Genomic DNA, 21,417 nt, shown 5'->3' with positions numbered 1-21,417 from the left:
TAGTTTAAATTTTCCAGTTCAAAACAAAAAAAAAAAAAAAAAAAGAGAGAGAGAGAGAGAGAGAGAAATTTTACCAATTCTATTCTAATAGTTTAAATTCATTCTCCAGTTTAAAAAAAAAAAAAAAGAAAGAAACTTTCTCCATTCTCAACCCTCCTACTGTGCTACCTTGGTCTAAATTCTTGTCAGATAAGCTCAACTCCTACTTCACCATGAGAAGGAAACCCTTAAGTTAGGACCCTCAACCCCGCGCCCTCCACCCCTGCTACAAAACAATTGCATTTGCCCCAAGCTTCACTATGTGCTCCTTCCAACCTCGAACTAAGAATAGAAACATCAACACCACCAGGACACTGGGAAGAAGCACAGAACTTCAGACCCAACCAGACCTACAGTCAGGATTTGCATTTTAACAACAGAATTAAAGTTCAAGAAATTCTGCTGAACTCCCAGCCCCTTGCAGGTGCCTACCTTCATCAAGTCTAACTGCAAACCCTCCTCCTTCTCAGCAGGGAACTCTCAACAACATTCAAATATGTAAGTCTCTCCTATTCTAAATTAAAAAAAAAAAAAGTTCAAATCATTCTTAAAAGCTGTACTATGACTTGCTACAAAGCCAGAATCCTGTAAGACTTCCTTATATTGTTTCTATTTTGCTCCCATTCTTTCCTCAACTCACTTTTAAAAGAGACGACCATTTGTTCCCCACTACCCAATATCCCTGTTTCCCATAGAAATAAACCCTAATATTTAGCTGGGCATTTGACTGTTTAGAGTTTGGGCTCCATTTCCTAGTTTCCTTTGCAGATCTGTGTGTTCAGGTCTCTGGGTTCTGAATGATGGGCTGCTAATGGAAGTGTATGTTTATCTTCTGAGAAATGATCTTAAAGCAGAGAGGATAACCTTCATGATTTTTATCTCCTTCCTGCTGGTAGAATGTAGGGGAGGTGACAGAAGTCCTAACAGCCAACTTGAACCAAGAGATGAATTTGGAAACAGAAACCACACACAACATGGGAACCAGAGAGAGGTCAATTGAAATAATGCAGTACCATTCCAGACTAAACAGACTATGCCCTGACTTCTTGGACACGAATAAGAAACATATTTCTCTTATTTAAGAAAAGCTTTCCCAGGCTTTTGGTATCGGAATCCTAACATTTTACAGCAATATGCTGGTCTTCCTTCACTTCCACCATTTCGATCAAGTTATCAATGATATTTGTGTTATTCCTTAAGTCTCATAACACTGTTGACCACTCCTCTTTTTTTAAAATTTTAAATTAATGCTACTCCTCTCATTTAAATATTCCCAACATTCTTCCTTGACTTTCCAAATATGTATGTGTGTATATACATACATATTACATATATGTATATATGTAATATATATATTACATAGACATAGACATAATCATTACATATGATGTCTATATGTATACATATACACATATATGTGGAATGATATATATATATATACACATCTGTATCCACGTACACATATGTACATGGATACACCCATACATATACATATACATGTATACACACACGCGCACACACACACACACACATATTTAAAAAAAAATTTTTTTTTGTAGTACTGGAGATGGAACCAGTCCTCAGGCATACGAAGAAAGTGCTCTATTAATGCTAGTAATGGTGGCCAATGCTTGTGATCCCAGCAAGTTGGGAGGCTGAGGCAGGAGGATCACAAGTTCAAAGCCAGCCTCAGCAACTTAGTGAGGCCCTGAGCAACTTAGTGAGATCCCATCTCAAAATTTAAAAAATTTAAAAAGGGCTGGGAATGTGGCTCAGTGGTTAAGCCCCCCTGGGTTCAATCCATGGTACCAAAAAAGAAAGTGCTCTACTCCTGAACTATACCCAACTCTATGGTTTCAAAGTACCTGGGTTTTTATCCAAACCGTCTTCTGCCTCTATTTATTCCATAAATCAGAATTCTCACCTAGTTTCACTTGTTTTGAAAAAATTCTGATGTCTGAGCCTCAATCCCAAGAGTCTTGTTTCACTGGTCAGGGATGCAGTGCTGCATGGCTACCGTTTACACACTCTCCAATGATGAACATGCAGCCAGGGTTCACCACCATAACCTGAAGTCTTGCTGGGCTGAAGGCCACTGTAGACGTAAGACTCCTACTTACTGCTCTGCACATCATCCGGATCAACTTCATCTGCTCCTGGTTTCAGTTACCCTCTACATCCTAATAACGTTCAGGCTGAAGTCACTCAGATCTCAAGAGCTTCAGACCCATACACGTAACAGCCAACTGGACAGCTTCAATGGATATGTCATCAGCATCTCAAGATTATCACATGCAATTATTTTGATTATTTCTTCCCACCCACCAAAAAGTTATTGTTCCGCTTATGTGTTCACTCTCTGTGTGAGTAGTACCGCTACCCACATAGTTTTAAGAGCGAGAAATAGCAAATTCCTTCTAATCCGCCTCGCTCTTTCAGTCTCCCTGTTTAATCAGTCATAACACTTACATCTACATTTTCACATTTCTCCTGTCGTCGACTTCTTTCTATCTCCACTGCCATTTTCAGGTGGAGACTTCATTTACTTCTTGCTTGTTCTGGTTTCTCTACCGCTTGCTGTTCCTTTCAATCCTTTCTTTACCTGGCTTCTGGAGTGAACATTTTAAAACGCATATGCAGTTATGACATTTCTTTGCCTAGAACCCTCAGGGACTCCTCTTTGCTTTGGGATGAAAGTCAAATGCCTTTGCCTGACCCTTCATGATGAGTCTACTTTACTTCTCCAAACTTATGGCTCCAGTTCTCCCCACTCTGTGCTCCTATACAGGTAGGGGGAAATGTAGTTCCCAATTTCATATGCTCTGCCCTGTCCCCAACCTTGAGCCTAGTTAAATGTTCTGCTCTCCTCTCTGGTTGACCAAACAGTCTGTAACCTGCCTTAGTTCAGGGAACTGTGTCTTAATGGCCACTTCTACACACAGGCTTTTACACAACGTCTGGGGCGTAGTCAGCTCTACAACAACTATTCTTGACCACTTACTATGTTCCAGATGTCATGGAACTTGAATTATGGTGAATTGAATATTTGCTAAATGGAAATAAAAAGGTTGTTAATTGTTTTATAGGTAGCCTCAGAGAGATTTAATAATTTTCTGAGCATTGCAGAAAATGGTTTAATTGATGCTGTTTGATATCGATTTGCTGCTGACTCTGAAGTTCATGTTCTTTTCGCACTGACATGTACATATTCTGCATGCTTTCTAAAGAGATTATAATGGCAGGACATGGTGGTGCACGCCTGTAATCCCAGTCACTCAGGAGGCTGAGGCAGGAAGATTGCAAGTTCAACAGCAGCCTCAGCATTTTAGTGAGACCCTAAGCAATTTAGCAAGACCCTGTCTCAACATAAAAAATGAAAAGGGCAGGGGATGTAATTCAATGTTAAAATGCCCCTGGGTTCAATCTCCAGTACGAGGTGGTGGGTGGGAGGTCTATAATAAAGATGGCATTTAAAACAGACTCCTCCAATACTTTAAAATGTTTTCTGGGTTATCATATTTTCTGGCTTTTCTAATTAGCCTGTGGCTTCTAACAAGCTCATAAAACAGCAGTCTGGAGATATGTTCATCTAAAAGCAAAACATTTGGTCAATTAAACCAATTTAGTGAAAAAAGAAATAAACAACTGAATCCATTGGAGGGACATCAATTTTTTTTCTTGAAATAGTTATCTGGGTATCACTAGGCAGTCTTACACTCCAGAATGCTTTTTCTTTTTTCATTTGGATTTGGAATCTGAAAGTGTGGCTTTGCTGTGCTTTGCTTCCTGAAATTACACAAAAGATTAATTTTAGGTTACAAGAACGAGAGCTGATGGGAGCAGGGTAATTAAGGCAATGAATGGAGAAGGTCATACGGGACAAACACAGCAGCATACACATGATGGTAACACATTGTAGTAAGACAGAAACGAAACGCGGGGGCAGAGGGAAGAGATGAGTACAGAAGTGATTCATCGGAGGGGAAGAAATATACCAGATTATGAGGAAGAAAGCAGAAAGAGCAGAAGATTTCAGTGGAGGCCTTGCCTCTGCTGGGTTCAGGATAAGAAGAACTGTACTCCCTTGGGGTATGGGCAGAAGAAGAAACGTGATTGTGGCTGCCATCTTGACCTGGAGCCTAGGTGGAGCATCTTCACTCTGTGAGGAACAATGAAAAGCATAGAAAAATGGCTTATGTAAATAACTCATTTCCGTGTTGGCACATGAGCTGCTGATGTAAGATTCACATAGTAGTAACGAGTCAAATCTGGGGAGGAGAACAGTCATGGGATCAAGAAGTTGTCATTTACCCTTAGCCCAGGAACTGAGGAGGAGACTCAACCCAGATGCTTCCCAGAGAGTTTTTCTATTTAGAAGCAAAGCCTCAGAAATTTGGAAGCTGAATGCTCACAAACTCTCTGTATAGCCTTCTAAAAATTTAATTGTATGGTAGAATACTTGAAAGATGTGAAAATAATTGAAAGTTTTTATTCTGAAGTGTATTCTTTCTATGTTAAATATATGTTTACAAACCAATTTATCTTAGTGCTTGCAAAAAATGGAAGCAGAGGTGTTTTTGTGTGTGTGTGTGTGTAAAAGAGAGAGAGAGAGATACCTCCATATATCTTTATCTAGAGATAGATATAACTATATTTATCTCTTTATCTATATTTATCTCTGGAAGGACCTATAAAAAATAATGAAATGTTGCGTATTTAGGAAGTAGCTGTGGGGACTTGATAGACAGGAGATAAAGTTGGAGGGAGTTTGTGGATGTGTGCATATATAACTGAGTTTCCCTCTATTCATTTTATTTTGGAGCCATAGAAATATATTATTTATTCAAAATATAGTAGATCTATTTTAAAGAAAATAATGGAGTCCTCACTAATTCATTAGAACAATAGATCCCTAAGCATGTGCATAGGGATCCTGGTACGGAGCTGTTGTTGTCTTCCTGTAGTGGCCTATGAGGCTTCATCTGCCTTCTAGAATTTCTGGTCTATTGTGTTTCGGAAAGATCAGGGCTGAAATCCTTTAAAAAGATACTCCGTGATTCAGGTGGCCCCTAGAGGACAAATTGAGAAGTTTGATTACTTCTTCCCCTTCCTAAATTGGAAAGAGTTTAAGATAAACGACACGTGGTGGAGGGCTGTGATCATGGGTTGCCTTTTGCTCTTGATAGAAAGGTCTCGGGATCACTGATGTAAGCACTAGATTCAAAGCCAATCTGCAGAGAACACATCGGGATGGAAGCTTGTTTGAAATGTTCCTGGAACCTGACACTAACCTCACGTCACTCAGGCAAACCCTTGTCACTATGGGCAGATTCCTAGACTTTCTCTTTCCTCACTGGTACCTTGTAAATCATGATAGCATCTTTGTAAATATCTTGTCTTTAAAAACTTCCCTTTTAAAAATTCAGAGCTCAAATAGATCAGGTATGTTCCATCCTAAGGCAATCCTGAACTCACTCCTACAGGAAATGAGCTGCTATGAAGCATGGCCAGACAAAGCCCATTTCAAAGAAAACCTTCCTAGAGACAGAATCAGCTTCAGATTAAATTACTAAGGAATGCCACAATATGATTTGGGTTCTGTTCTAGTACTTCTGTTGTGTCCCCCCCCATACTTCTTTTTTTTTTTTTTCCTTTCCCCATGGAATTGTATTGCAATGAAGAGTTTCTATGTTGGTTGAGGATCACTGGCGTTATGATTTACTCTAAGTTGCCAGACCACATGGAGCCAAGCCTAGATCGGATAAAAATGCATACCATCTAGATAACCCAGATCTACACTAATGAAGAGTAGGTTGCCTTTCCCTAGAATGAGGTGAATGATTTAAAATTTTTTTCTGTAGACATGAGCACTTTTTGAGTTATATGTATGGATTGGAGAATATATGGAGATGCTAGGTACCCTGTTTAGTACTCTTTCATTTCCTTATGTTATGCAATTCTGATTTCCCCCAGGAAAGTCCCAACCCTAACCCCTAACCCTTAACCCCAACTATCAAGCCACGTTGTACGAGTAAAATTGATTCTATCCCTGGCTTGAAAAGAGAGATCTGACTCAGAACACTATACGCATTTGTACCCAATAATAGGAACACAGAATCCAGTTCAGGTCAATGAAGAAAGAAGAATTTGGTCCAGAACATTTTTGCTCAGCTTAGAGCTGTGAAGTTACAGATCAAGGATAACTATATGAAAGAAGTTAATGTAAAGAAGAGGAGAGAGAGAGAGAGAGAGAGAGAGAGAGAGAGAGAGAGAGAGAGAGAGAGAGAGAGAGGGATTGATTCTTGAGATTCAAGAATATGCATGTCCACTTATGTGAATAAACTTCTTTATGCTTCAGCCACTGAGTTGTGTTCTAACCCTTGCAAGTAAGAAAATCCCAACTAAATCCAATGGATTGTCAATAAATGAATAAAAGAAGCTTTGCTTCACTTAAAATACAAGAAACAAAATTAAAACCACACTTACCAGTTTTCAACTATCATATTTGCAAATACCCATTACTTTGAAACTCGTATACTGTCCAGCTTATGGAAAAATAGGAATTATCGTACTTTGCTGGTGGGAGTGTTAAGGTGGAGCAATTCATTTGAAAACGTTTGTCAAAATTACAAATGCATTTACCTTTTTAGCTAACAATTTTACCTCAGGGATTTATGCTATACATGTACATGAGAAATGAAGTAACATTTATTCTTTATAGCACTGTTTGCAACAGCTAAATGTATCAGTCAAAATGTTCATCAATAAGGGTCTGCAAATGTAAAAGATATGGAACACTTCTACTGGGGAATCTGTGACGCTTGTAAAAAAGACCAAGGTATGTTTTTATGTGTATTAATAGAGTCATACTTTCAAGGTATGTTTTTTTTTTATTGTAAACAAATGGGATACATGTTGTTTCTCTGTTTGTACATGGCGTAAAGGCATACCATTTGTGTAATCATAAATTTACATAGAGTAATGTTGTTTGATTCATTCTGTTATTTTTTCCCTTCCCCCCACCCCTCCCACCCCTCTTTTCCCTCTATACAGTACTTCCTTCCTCCATACTTGCCCCCCTCCCTAACCCTAACTCTAACCCTAACACTAACCCTTCCCTCCCCCCTTTATGAGTCATCATCCACTTATTATCATTCATCCTTTGGCTTTTTGAGATTGGCTTATCTCACTTAGCATGATATTCTCCAATTTCATCCATGTGCCTGCAAATGCCATAATTTTATCCTTCTTTATGGCTGAGTAATATTCCATTGTATATATATACCACAGTTTCTTTATTCACTCATCAATTGAAGGGCATCTAGGTTGGTTCCACAGTCTGGCTATTGTGAATTGAGCAGCTATGAACATTGATGTGGCTGTATCTCTGTAGCATGCTGATTTTAAGTCCTTTGGGTATAGGCCAAGGAGTGGGATAGCTGGGTCAAATGGAGGGTCCATTCCAAGTTTTCTAAGGAATCTCCACACTGCTTTCCAGAGTGGCTGCACTAATTTGCAGCCCCACCAGCAATGTATGAGTGTACCTTTCTCCCCACATCCTCGCCAACACCTGTTCTTGCTCGTATTCTTGATAATCGCCATTCTAATTGGGGTGAGATGAAATCTCTTAGGGTGGTTTTGATTTGCATTTCTCTTATTACTAGAGATGTTGAACATTTTCCCATATGTTTGTTGATTGCTTGTAGATCTTCTTCTGTGAAGTGTCTATTCATTTCCTTAGCCCATTTGTCAACTGGATTATTTGAATTCTTGGAGTAGAGTTTTATGAGTTCTTTATAGATTCTGGAGATTAGTGCTCTATCTGAAATATGATTGGCAAAGATATTCTCCCACTCTTAGGCTTTCTTCGCATTGCTGATAGTTTCCTTTGCTGAGAGAAAGCTTTTTAGTTTGAATCTATCCCAGTTATTGATTCTTGCTTTTATTTCTTGTGCTATGGGAGTCCTGTTAAGGAAGTCTGGTCCTAGACCAACAAGGTGAAGATTTGGACCTACTTTTTCTTCTATAATCTGCAGGGTCTCTGGTCTGATTCCGAGGTCCTTAATCCATTTTGAGTTTAGTTTCGTGCATGGTGAGAGATATGGGTTTAGTTTCATTCTGTTCCATATGGATTTCCAATTCTCCCAGCACCATTTGTTGAAGAGGCTATCTTTTCTCCATTGCATCTTTTTGGCCCCTTTGTCTAGTATGAGAAAATTGTATTTATTTGGGTTTGTGTCCGTGTCCTCTATTCTGTACCATTGATCTACCTGTCTATTTTGGTACCAATACCATGCCGTTTTTGTTACTATTGCTTTGTAGTAGAGTTGAAGATCTGGTATTGCAAAACCCCGTTTCACTCTTCCTGCTAAGGATTGCTTTAGCTATTCTGGGTTTCTTATTCTTCCAGATGAATTTCATGATTGCTTGCTCTATTTCTGTAAGGTACATCATTGGGATTTTAATTGGAATTGCATTGAATTTGTATAGCACTTTAGGTAGTATGGCCATTTTGACAATATTAATTCTTCCTATCCAAGAACATGGAAGATCCTTCCATCTTCTAAGGTGTTCTTTAATTTCTTTCTTTAGTGTTGTATAGTTCTCATTGTAGAGGTCTTTCACCTCTTTTGTGAGATTGATTCCCAAGTATTTTATTTTTTTCGAGGCTATTGTGAATGGGGTAGTTTTCCTAATTTCTCTTTCTGAAGATTCATCACTTATGTATAAAAATGCATTGGATTTATGAGCATTGATCTTGTAACCTGCTACTTTACTAAATTCACTTATGAGTTCTAAGAGTTTTCTGGTAGAATTTCCAGGTTCCTCTAAATATATAATCATGTCATCAGTGAACAGGGATAGTTTGAGTTCTTCTTTTCCAATTCGTATCCCTTTAATTTCCTTGGTCTGTCTAATTGCTCTGGCTAGAGTCTCAAGAACGATGTTGAATAGAAGTGGTGAAAGAGGGCATCCCTGCGTTGTTCCAGTTTTTAGGGGGAATGCTTTCAGTTTTTCACCATTTAGAATGATATTAGCCATGGGCTTAGCATAAATGGCCTTTACAATGTTAAGGAATGTTCCCCCTATCCCTATTTTTTCTAATGTTTTGAGCATGAAGGGGTGCTGTATTTTATCAAACTTTCAAGTGCAGATATGTGGGTAAAACGTTTGAGTAAAAATAGGAGGATAAAAGGAAATGTCCTTCCATATTTGCTTGTATATATGTAAATATCCCAGAAAATATAGAGAAGAAACTGACAAGAATAATTATTCATGGAGTGGAGGTGACTCATGAGATTTAGAAAATACAAATAGGGGGGATTTTTTTTTTTTTTTTTTTTTTTTTTTTTTACTGTATGCCTTTTATGTTATTGTATTTAATTTTTTGAACTATATAAAGCTTTCACAAATATTTTCAATATATACTTGTTTAAAGAAAAAAACAACAATAATCCAGTGGGGAATCTGGAATTATAAGTTACACACGGGGTGCTGGCGCTGAAATGTCAGCTGCATAAATTGTAGGAACAGACTTTCTTCCACCTTCTAGAACATTAGCTGGAAAGAGATCTTTGCTGCATTGCTGCAAGGCCATATCATGTGGCAACAGTGGCATCTACAGGACACATCAAGTATCTTCCGCTTGTTTATTTTTTTATTTCTCCCAGTGGGAAGTAGGATATGGATGGGGTGGTAATGGTTAGTTTTCCATTGGAGTTGTTGAGCAAAAGTGTTTCTGACCATCACGGAGATTTATTACCATATTTACCTGGGTGGCTGTTCTGATCATCTAACCTCTGTAGCTATAGGCAAAGGCACTTACACTTTTTTTAAAACCATAGTTTCTTTGCTTGTAAAATGTGGATAATAATATCTACCCGATCATATTATTGCCTGATGATATTTTAAGTGAATTGTGTCCCTTAAGGAATAACAACCCAGCTCCACAAAATAGCTTGTGATTGCTCAAGCCCAGACCCCCAAACCTGCATCACCCGGAAATGGAATCCTGAACAAAGGCTGCTCACAGAAGGAGCTAGGAGGATGCCATGCAGGAGCTTCTCAGCCAACAAGCAAAGAAAAACCGCCAAGCAAAGGCGAGCTGGAGAGAGAAAGGCAGACAGAATGGGAATGGGGGGAGAGTGAACGACGCGGCGTTTGAACCCCTGTACCCGGGGCTACCGAAAGCTCTGAGTTTACCTCTGACTTTTCAGCTTAGGAAAAGGGTTTCCTAAAGCCAGGGCAGAGTGTAAATTTGTATAGCATTGCCCACGTGTAGACTCCTAGGCATTTCATGTTAGAAGCTGCTCAACTTCACTCTAATATAAAGTGGATATTAAAAATGAGAGCACTTTTTACCTATTATACTGGTCAAAAATTTTAAATTAAATTTTAATTAATAACACTTGTTGGCCAAGCTGGGCAGAAATAGACATTCTCATATTTTACTGGTCTGAGTATGAGTTTAACAACTTTGAAGGAAGGCAAATTAGACATATTCGTTAAAACCATAAATGCGTGTATGCTTCAACCTAGCGATTGAAATTTTGTTCAATTTACCCCACAGGTATTTACCCATATGTGCAAAATGAGGTGGGTACAAGATTATTTGGGAGCCAGGACAGTGGTGCATGCCTGTAATCCCAGCAATTTTGGAGACTGAGAGAAGGATTGAAAGTTCAAGGCCATCCTCAGCAACTTAGCGAGGCCCTCGGGGACTTAGTGAGATGCTATCTTAAAATGAAAAATTAAAAGAACTGGGGATGTGGCTCAGTGGTTAAACACCCCTGGGTTCAAACCTTAGTACAAAAAAAAAAAAAAAAAATATTTGGTACAGTTGTCCAGAAGAGCAAACAATGAAACTCAACCTAAATGTTCCTCACTGGATAAGCAATTTCATTCATGTGGTGCAGAACTTTAAATATATGAAAATATACTCACAGGAATAAGTAATTTCTAAAAACTGAAAATGGTAAGTTCTCCATAATATATAGCTGTGTAGAAAAAAAAAAAAAGAGCTTGTTAAAAATAGCTTGCTGTAATTAGTGTTAAAAAGGATGAGGAAGGATTCTATGTTCATAGTTACTTGCATATGCTTTAACATTTCTGGAAAAAATTATACATGAATTACCATGGTCAAGGCTATATAGAGAAAATTGACGGGTAACTGACAGAGATGAAGGGAGATTTTTTTTTCTATGAATACATTTTTGTGCACTTAATTTTTGAAATCTTTTCCATGTCTAAGCCATTCAAAAATGAAATAAAATGTCAAGGGAAAAGACTCCTAACATATAGGTTGAGTTATGGAATTCTAAACTCGTGAGTGGTGGTGGTGGGGTTCTTAGATTGAATGATACGCAGACTGGACACCATTGCCCTCTACCCTTTCCAACCTTGAGAAAATAGGCTGCAGTGCTGGAAGTAGCGCATGCTGATGGCGGCACCTACAGGACAGGCTGAGAATGTTTCAGTTTCTTCATTTTCTGGTGGTTGTGGGAAGTCAGAGTTTAGCAGAAGAGGAATGATTTTTTTCCCGTTAGAGTTGGTGGTTATTGCAAATATAATTTTTGTAGATGAATACGGGAAGCTTAGAACTTGAGCAAAACACCCCTGATGGCAAATATGAGCGTTGTCACTCTTCATTGCTCCCAGATGTGTGGCTTTAGGTAAAGGAACTTCACAATTCTGTGTCAAAGCATCTACCTTGTCAAGTGTTGTAGGTGAATGCCTCACAGTGTGTTCAAAGACTTCCTTTGCCAGAGAAACTCCAGACCTGGCAATCAAAAATCTGTGGTTACTCAACCCTAAGACAGTCCTAGACACTGCAAAGCCTTCCAACAGGAAGTTTATGGTTTGGATGTGAGGTGTCCCCCAAAAGCTCATGTGTGCAAGAAGGTTTGGAGGAGAAATGTTTGGGTTATAGCCTTAACCTAATCAGCAAATTAATCCCTGATGGGATTAACTGAGTGTTAACTGGAGGCAGGTGGGATGTGGCTGGAGGAAGTGGCTCATTGGGGAAGTGGCTGTGGTGTATACATTTGAATCATCTGGAGGGTAGAGTCTTTTTCTCTCTTCTTCCTGATGATTATGTGAGCTGCTTCCCTCTGTCACACTCTCCCAACATGCTCTTCTGCCTCACCTCAAGCCCCTAGCAATGGAGCCAGCCTTCTATGGATTAAGATCTCTGAAACCGGGAGCCCTCAAATAAATTTTTTCCTTCCCTAAAATTGTTCTGGTCAGGTCTTCTAGTCACAGCAGTGAAAAAGCTGGCTAAGAGGAAGTAAACTGCAGAAGAGGAGTGGCCTCCAGAACTTGTCTCCTGCCCCAAGGTCTCCAGCTCACAGGGGCAGGTGATGGAAAGTAAAAGACAAAGGAGGTCCTGCAGACAACTGATCAGAGCAGCCAGACTGGCTAAGAAGCCAATGCCTGGAAACCAGGGAAGCTTTACTTTTCCTGTCCTGTGCCTCATGGGGTTTGTTATGATATTTTTTTGCTGCTTCCAATTTTTTCTCTTGCCCCAATAGATTTTAAAAAATAATTGTCTTGGTATGTCTCTGACCCTCCATGTATTGTGTTTATGATTATACTGGATTCGCAGGTTGCTGGGCCAAGAGGGCTCACACCAGAATGTGACCAAAAACAACTGCCCAGAAATCCTGAACTTGGAGCAATAACTAGATGAGTCTTTTTGTGGTCTCTGTCTGGGAAGAGAGGAATGAACTTTTCATAGTGTTTATTTAATTAGATAGACAATATTTTTTAAGGGATCTCTGTGAATATAAGGATGTGTATGGATGTTGGGCTGTCCAAGGTGTGGATTATAGCAAAAACTTGTTATGTACATCAGCCAGCATTTACTTGTTCTTCTTCATTAGTATCACTTTGATCTTTCACTGGACCAACAGGAATTCCCATCTCTCACTCAATCCCTCTAGTTTTGGTAATTTTGACTATCCCTGGCTCCAGGAGTGGTTGTGTGACTCAGAACTGTCAAATCAGAACACACAGCTCCTGCTTAATTCAAGTCAGAGACCCGGGACAAGGTCTCTCTGCTGGTGTTGAAGCTGTGAGATTGAAAGGAAAGGGATATGTTTAAGGATAGGAAGCTAGAACTAGAGAAGAGGAGGGAATGGGGGAGGAGAGGGGAGGGGAGAGGAGAAAGAAGGAGGGGGAGGAGAGGAGAATACTTTTTTTCATTCTCAGATTGATTGGCAAAAATCCTAAATACAGTGTTGGCCAAATTGTGGAAAGATAAACTATTTCACATGTGGCTGGTACGAGCATAAGGGGGTACGGGCTCTGCAAAGGGCAATTTGGAAATGCTTATAGATGTAGCAAAAACACATATCTTCAGATACATTGAGACATAGTACTGTGCATGAAAAATTAGCTAAATACAAAATATTCATTTAAGCATTATTTTTAATAGCAAAAGGATTAACAAATGTGTTAATAGAGAAATGAGTAAATTTAGATGTGTCCATACAATGGAAATACTCAGAAGAGAGCCAGGAAACTTTTTATGCCCAAGATTTTTATTATAGTACAAAATTTGCAGTACAAGATATTGAAGGTATAGTGTCACAGGCTGAAGGTATAGTGTCAAGATGAAGAAAGAAGATGTAATAGTACATTATTATGCAAAATAAAAGGAAGTAGTTTAAAAAATTATTTGTGCATAAAACATTCTCTGGAAGTACAAAAGAAGTTAATAGCGTTGTTAACCTTAGTATGAACTTAGAAAAAGGGGTTTTTTCCTATCCTATTCTTTTTGTGCTTATTTTTATTTATCTTTGAACTATAGAAATATATTAGCTATTCAGAAATTAAATGAATATAGAATTAAGTCCAGGACCTGCAGAACAGTAGTAGTAGTAGTAGTAGTAGTAGTAGTAGTAGTAGTAGTAGTAGTAGTAATAATAATAAAAAACAGGTTGTGGATCCTGACACTGAACTGCATAAATTGGATGAGCAGATTTCTTCCATCTTCTAGAATATCTGGTCTGTTGCCACTCTGAGATGTTCTGTGATAAGGGTGGCACCTGCAGGACAAAGTGAGAATTTTTCTGTTTTTTCTGTTACTCTTCTGACTGGCCTAGGAATTTAGCAGGATGTGGAGCTGGGAAGATGTATGCATGAGCTTCCCACTCAGAATGCTAACTATGAAAGTTTTCCTGATAATAATAGACATATTGTACACAAAACTATTTTTTGTATAAGATACACAGGAAAGTCAAATGGAATAGAGGGGTAAGTGTAGACTCTTCTGTTACAAATATTGGCTTTGTTACTCCCCAGCTGTGTAGTTTTAGAAAAGTCACTCTGCAGAGCCTTACTACTGAAGTGGTTGCTGTGAGGCACAAGCCTAGTGCTGCCTGAGAGAGCAGAAAGACAGAGCGGGTGCAGAACCAGGTGTGCTGAGATTCTTTCAGTCCCCGGATCAAGGTGTGTCTCCAGACAGACCCACTGACTGTTCTCTGTGAATCATATTTCTTCCTATTGCTTAAATAAATCCAGTTGTGTTTTCTATGGCTTACAATTGAGTTTTTATGAAAGGATGTTAAACCCCCTCATAAAAGAGAAACAGAAAAGTGAAACTACTTGGAATATCATTTTTGACTTACATTGACAAAATCCAAACACTTGATAGCACATGATTGGATGAGCTGTAGGCTGGAGGGCATTCATGTACAGATTGGAGGAAGCATAAACTTCTGTGACTCCTGGTAGGGAGGGTTTGGATTTTCTATTAAAATTACAAATATATCTACCTTTTGTCCAGCAGGTCCACTTATATGAATTTATTGTGCATTGCGGTGCATTCCTTGCTATCCAGGGCTTCATTTCCTGTGGTTTCAGTTATCCAAGGTTTTATTTACCAGTGGTCAAGCGTAGTCAAAAAATATTAAATGGAAAATTCCAGAAATAAAAATTTATAAGTTTTAAATTACACACTGTTCTGAGGAGCATGATGAACTCTCACATGGTGCCATTTCACCCTGCATGGAGAATGAATAATCCCTTAGTCCAGCATATCCACACCATATACACTACCCACCCTCTAGTCATTTAGCACTGTCTCAGTTATCAGATCATCTGCTCCATCCATCCATCCATCCATCAGCATCATCGTGGTTTGATCCTCCTTCTGACCTGTCATCAGAAGATCGATAGTAGCCCAATGCCATGTCTCTGTACCTGTGTCATGCACCTCACTCATCTCATCATACTTGAGCCTCAAATCATCTCATGTCATCACATGAAAAAGAGTGAATAGAGTGTGATAAAATGTTTTAAGGGGGAGAGAGACCATATTCATATAACTTTCATTGGAGGATATTCTTATGGCTGTTCCATGTATTGTCAGTTATTATTGTTAATCTCCGTGTCTAATTTATAAATTAAACTTGATCATGGGTATGTATGTACAGTGAAAACATAGTATAGTGTTCAGAGAAAGTCCAATGTGTGTATTCTCTGTTTCCCCACCCTGTTTCCTTTCTTAGTCCTCTTCTACCATATTTTTTGATTCAGAAGACTCACCCCCTATTGAGTGCATTGCATGGGCTCCTCTGCCCTTTGTCTTTTTAGGTTCGATTAAGGGAAAGGGCGCCAGCAGGAGGTTAAAAAGGAGAGGAAGAAGGCAGGCGGACAAGGTAGTTAGTTCTGCTGATTCCTGCCTTAACGAGAGTGACCTGTAAAATATTGTGTTTCTCTCTCTAACACAGCTAATGTCAGATGGCCTCTTCCATGGCTACAGCCATTACCAGATGCTGATGACACTAATTCTTCTCCATTGCCCTTGCAAATGAAATACTGGTAACAGATTTCTGCTGCAACTAATCTCTAGGTATTCACCATTCTATTTTGGTTCCTATAACCCCTAAAAATGTGTGATATATAGTATACATTAGTACATTTTATATGTCTACTTAAAATTTACAGTAAGTATATTTAAGTGTTTTTACTTAAAAAATATTTGGCCCATGAGTGCCAAGATATTAGGTCAAACATTATTCTAAGGTGGTTTCTGTGAGGGTGTTTAGATGAGATTATCATTTAAATTAGTAGATTAAGTAGAGCAAATCACCCTCTACAATGTGGATAGGCTTCATCCAATGGGTGGAAGGCAGATATAGAAAGAGACAGTCTCCCCTTAACCAGAGAGAACTCTCCTGCCTGACATGTAGTATAGAGCCACTCAGAATCAATCTTTGAACTCAAACTGGGACATGGGCTTTGCAGATTTTTGATTTGCCATCCTCTATAATATTATGAACCAATTAATTCATATATATTAATACATTATATATATATGTATGTATGTATCCCAACTTTTACTCTCTCCCCTTTAAAATATTCCCTCATTACATTCTCTTTAGTTACACCCTCTTGAGTATAAGATTTGTTTCCTGTGGGTGTTCTGACTGACAGAGTAATTGGCATCATGGATGATCGAAGGAAACAGACCCTCAAAGGAGTTTTTGGGATTCTGTTGCCTATATATTTGATGAGCTCAAGTTATCCTTTGCCAGGGGGAATTGGGACACTAGTAATCCATAGTGTGTAGCAATACCATGATTACTCAACTCATCACTAGTGTGAGATGCAGTGTAAACAGATGACAAGGCATGATCAAATGATTGTGGCTCTTAATTGCTATGGCAACACACTGGTAATTACAATTTGTGGTTTGGCTGCTCTTAACTGCCTTGGAGAGCTTACAAATTGTGGGGGTGGGGTGAGGGGTGCTTAAAACTTGAACTTCTAACTTGCAGAAGTAGAAAAGAGTAAAGAAGACTAAGTAGTGGCCTTAAAAATTTTTTATCTTTCCTTCTCCCATCCCTCCCGCCCCATTTCCCTCTACACAATCCTGACAGACATCATTACCCTATGTACATGTATGATTACATGAATGCTGTGAATCTACATTGTGTACAACCATAGAAACAAAAAGTTGTACCCCATTTGTGTACAAGGAATCAAAATGCAGTCGGAAAAAAAAAATTTTTTAAAAAGAAAAAAAATTCTTATCTAGAGTGTAGGCATAACTGAGAATTAGGTCCAACTATTGACCATATGTGTTGCAGAGAAGCAAGCTTTCTGAGCATCATGTGCCAGCTAAGGCATTCCTGAATAAGGAGCAGAATTCTGGGAGTTGGAATAGGAAGTGGATAACCACACATGAGACTGAGCATTTTGAACCCTGAAGTCCCCCTGAATCTTCTCTAAGAAACCCCTCCCTCCCCCATCTTCTCCAAGGAAACTTGACTTTCCTGTATGAGTTTCCTTTATTGACTTAATCAAAGGCTACACCTCACAATGGGAGTCCATCCTGCCCCTACCTAGCCCCACCATGCCTCATGTACCTTCAGACCTATCATGAGAATGAAATGCTGGAATAGCTCAAAGGGAAAAGTGCAAGGTTGACACTGGGAGGACATGAAGCATATTGGGGACAAGTGACCAGATATTGTCCTTCGTATTGGCAGGAGTCTAGGGAACATGCACAGGCGTTGACCCTGAGGGTACTAGATGGAACATGAGATTGTATTGAGCCAAATTTATTGGTAAGGAGACACTCACAGAGGATTTCTAGTTTAATGTATTGGCAGGAGCACCTGAGTATGGCTAATTGAAACCTGGGCAATGGTAGCTAAGTTAATGAGGCTGTGACACTGGAATTTTTTTGGGCAAGCTATAAAGGACAGAGTTCAAAGACCTCAGGAAATGTGACAGTTGGAGTGGATCTATTTATACGTGAGTTGCAAACCACCTACCATCCTCAATCAGAACTAGCAAGAAGAATCAGGTGATATTTTGTTTTCCAAGGCATTTAGAAATGCTTTTAAAAGCTTGATTTAAAAATTCAGATTTAGTAGGCATGTAATAATGATGGAATATGCTGCCATGGAATTGGGCCTGACTTCACTGGGAATAATAGAATCCTGGAATGGAAGATGCCAAGTGGTTTGCTTGACTGTCAGAGATAAAATGGTAGTGATTATTTTAATGAGTCACAGAGACCCAGTGGTAATCAAGGTGTTTTGACTCATAGGTCCATTAAACTGATATTATGCTAATTGGGGCTGGTAAACAGAAAGTCTAAAGCACCATGAATACCTTAGTAAAATACACGCCTGCCAAATGCACAGGATCCTACTCCATTGATAAAGTTTCCAGGGTCTGAGCATCTATGTAAGAGACAAGTTGTCACACCTGGCCATATCACTGCAAAGAAATGGTGTCAATGCACAGTGAGCTTCTTTGGAGTGTAGAACCAGAATATTCTTCATTTTGACTGAATTGCCCCAGCCCCTTTACTGGGTAATCCATAAGACCCCCAATTTGATTGAAACCTAGAACAAGAGATGGTCAAGTCTGGTGGTATACTGGCAAATGTTTAGCAACCAACTCTGTAGCAAAGCAAAAAGCCTAATTTGTAGCATTTCCTAAGTTTTATGGTGTAAATACTCCCATTATGGCTTATTGCAAGCTACCCTTGTGACCATCCAACTCACAGAATTCCAAGCATTGAATGGTTGACTCTTGTGAGCTGGTGTGAGCTATGACAAGCACGCCATGGATCAAAGCTAGGTACATTCTGCTCTCCCTCTAGGGAGATCCAGCAGATCCATTGGTACTTGACACCATTCTGTAACAGATAGAAATTTTATATAAATGTTTTGAAATCCCCAACATCACAGAGCAGACCTAGTGAGCTTTGGATGAAAACCTCTTTGGTCAATATCTAATGTCCATGTGAAAGGCACTCATGGCTTACAACACAACACCACACTGGTAGAAACTGAATTTCTGACCACAGGACTCTAAGATATTATGTGATACAAACTGCTCGCTGATAACCATTCTCTATTTTTCTATGCCTTCTGAGTCACAGCATATTAAACTCTGGAGAGGACATCTTTTGTGCTTCCAGTTGGGATTGGCCAGTTCAAGAAGAGTGAAAGCGAGGAGGACAGAGAGGTTAGGTGTTTAGCCTCACTTTCCCTGACTCCTCTCTTCCTGCTCTGATTCTAGCCATGGCTCTTCTTCCCTCAGGTCAGAGCCTGTGGGACAGGAGCCATCTTCCACAGTTCCAGCCTTTGCTACCTTCAGGTATCACGATTCTCTCCCCATTCACTTCTAGTGCAGAGATGAATTTTTCCTAGTCCCTGGCCATTCCTTTCCCTCATCTTATGTCTCTGTAAATAATTGCTTTGTTATAGTCTCTTGGTTAAACTCTTTTGAACACATCATGTTTCCTGCTGGTCTTCTGGCTGATGCAATGACTAATGTGTTGAATGACTAATGGCAACTCGATTTGCCAGAGGCAATAGGGGGAAGTGCTTAAGAGCATAGATTTGGTGACAGAGCAACTCCACCACTCACCAGCTTTGTGAACTTACGCAAACTTTTTCTTTTTTTTGCCTCAGATTACTCATTCTTAAAATGGAGATAACAACTGATTCCTGGATGGATGGTGGTAAGGATTACATGAGTTCATACAACCAAAGCACTTAGAAACAAGCCCAGAACCTAGTAAAATAAACAAACAAACAAAAACAAGTGATATGCTGGAGGCAGAATTTTGCAATCTCTGGAATCCATGAATGTAATCAGCTATTGCTCTCTAAGATTATATTACCTAGTATCATCTTAAAATAGGGAGATTATTTGAGTAAGGCTGATTTGAACATATGACCCCTAAAAGCAGAGGGCTTTCTCTTGGTGATGGTGGAAAGGGAGTCCAGGGAGACTTCAAGTGTAAAGGGGATTTGACACCCACTATTCCCTTTCTGGTTAGAAAAGGGTAGGAGCCATGTGAAAGGAATTACTGCCTGTGGGGTGAGAGAGTGACTCCTGACTGGCAGCCAGCGAGGAAACGGGAGCCTCAGTCCTACAAGTGCGAGGAATTGAATTATGTTTATAGCCCAGTGAACTTGGAAGTGGAACCTACTGATAGGAGCCCAGCAGGCCAAGAGTTTGACTTGTCTTTATCAGACTCTGGGCATACAACTTGGTTGAATGCACCCAGACTTCTGATCTACAGAACTATGAGATAATATATGAGAGTTGTTCAAGCCACCAAGTTTACAGTAACTTGTTATGGCAGCAATAGAAAACTATTATCACCGATAAATAATAATAAACCATAAAATTGGAATCAACCTAAATGCACATCATTCGGAAACTATCTAAGTAAATTATGGTGTATTTTATAATGAAATACTTTACAGTGGTTTGGAAATACAAAAAGATCTTTATATGTTGATATAGAAACAGCTAATGTGTATGTGTATTTTTATGTGAAAAAACAAAGTGCAGACTACTCTGTATAATATGCTGCAGTTTGTGTAATAAAATGGGGCTGTGATATGTATCAATATTTGTTTACATATTCATTTGCACTCTTTGCAATGATACAAGAACCTAATAACAAAAGCAAGCTGTTTGAATAAGTAGTGCCTTTTTATATATGCCTTTTTATATTTTCTGATTTTTATATAATGTAAATAACTTCCAAAAATGTGAAATGTTTTCTAAAAGGAAAAAACATATATATGCACAACCTATATGTCAGAGCTACAGAACTCTAAACATGTGAGTTGGATTTATAATACGGACTATTAGTCACATAAATTGGCTTCTTCTATCTTCTAGAATTTCTGATCTCTTATAGCCCTAAGAAATCAGCTAGACAGCTAGCAAGAAATAGCACATGGTGATAGTGGCACCTATTGGACAGACTGAGAATTTCTGCTTGTTGGTTTCATTTTTTTCTGAGAGGCGTGTATTGGAGGTAGTGAGTGAATATTGTGTCCTACATGGAATAGCTAAGCAGAAAAGTTCAATGACCGATGAAATATTGCAACCAAAGACATGGTTACACAGGCAGCACTGGGCAGGTAGTGCAGAGCAATGAGACAAAGGTAGGCTTCAGAACCTCACACACTCCGAGTTGGATTTTCTCTTTGCTACTATAGGAAAACAAACAATAGCCTATAGAATATTAGTCTCTCTTTTTTAAAAAAATATTTTTTAGTTGTAGACGGACACAATGCCTTTGTTTATTTTTATGCGGTGCTGAGGATCGGACCCAGGGTCTCGCACATGCGAGGCATGTGCTGTACCACTGAGCTACAGCCCCAGCCCCAAATCTTAGTCTCTTCATGTGTAAATCTGCACAGTCCTGTGCGTTTTGGTGTAATATTATAGGGAGTATGTGTAGCCTGCTGAATTTGGGGACTGGTATACAGCTGGTTCTCAGGAGCTGTTAGCCAGTACGTTCTTGAACTTGAACCTCTCAACTATCATTGCACTCACAGGCTGACAGTCCCACAGACTGCCCTGCCCTTAAAAGATGCATTG

The 21,417-nt window shown here is 39.2% G+C and overlaps 1 long non-coding RNA gene across 1 annotated transcript in view; it reads left to right on the top strand.

Moving 5' to 3' along the window:
- Window positions 1-226: 226 nt before the first annotated feature.
- The window catches only part of LOC306668675, an 84,390-nt gene continuing 63,199 nt past the window's right edge, over window positions 227-21,417 (top strand). The window contains exon 1 of the long non-coding RNA XR_013765938.1: window positions 227-537. This is a non-coding gene — a long non-coding RNA (uncharacterized lncRNA). The remainder of the gene's footprint in view (window positions 538-21,417) is intronic.

This window comes from Sciurus vulgaris (assembly GCF_902686455.1).
Source record: "Sciurus vulgaris genome assembly, chromosome: 8".
In the NCBI taxonomy this organism is placed as follows: domain Eukaryota; kingdom Metazoa; phylum Chordata; class Mammalia; order Rodentia; family Sciuridae; genus Sciurus; species Sciurus vulgaris.
Note: the sequence above shows the minus strand (reverse complement) of the source record. Positions and strands in the feature narration are given on the sequence as shown.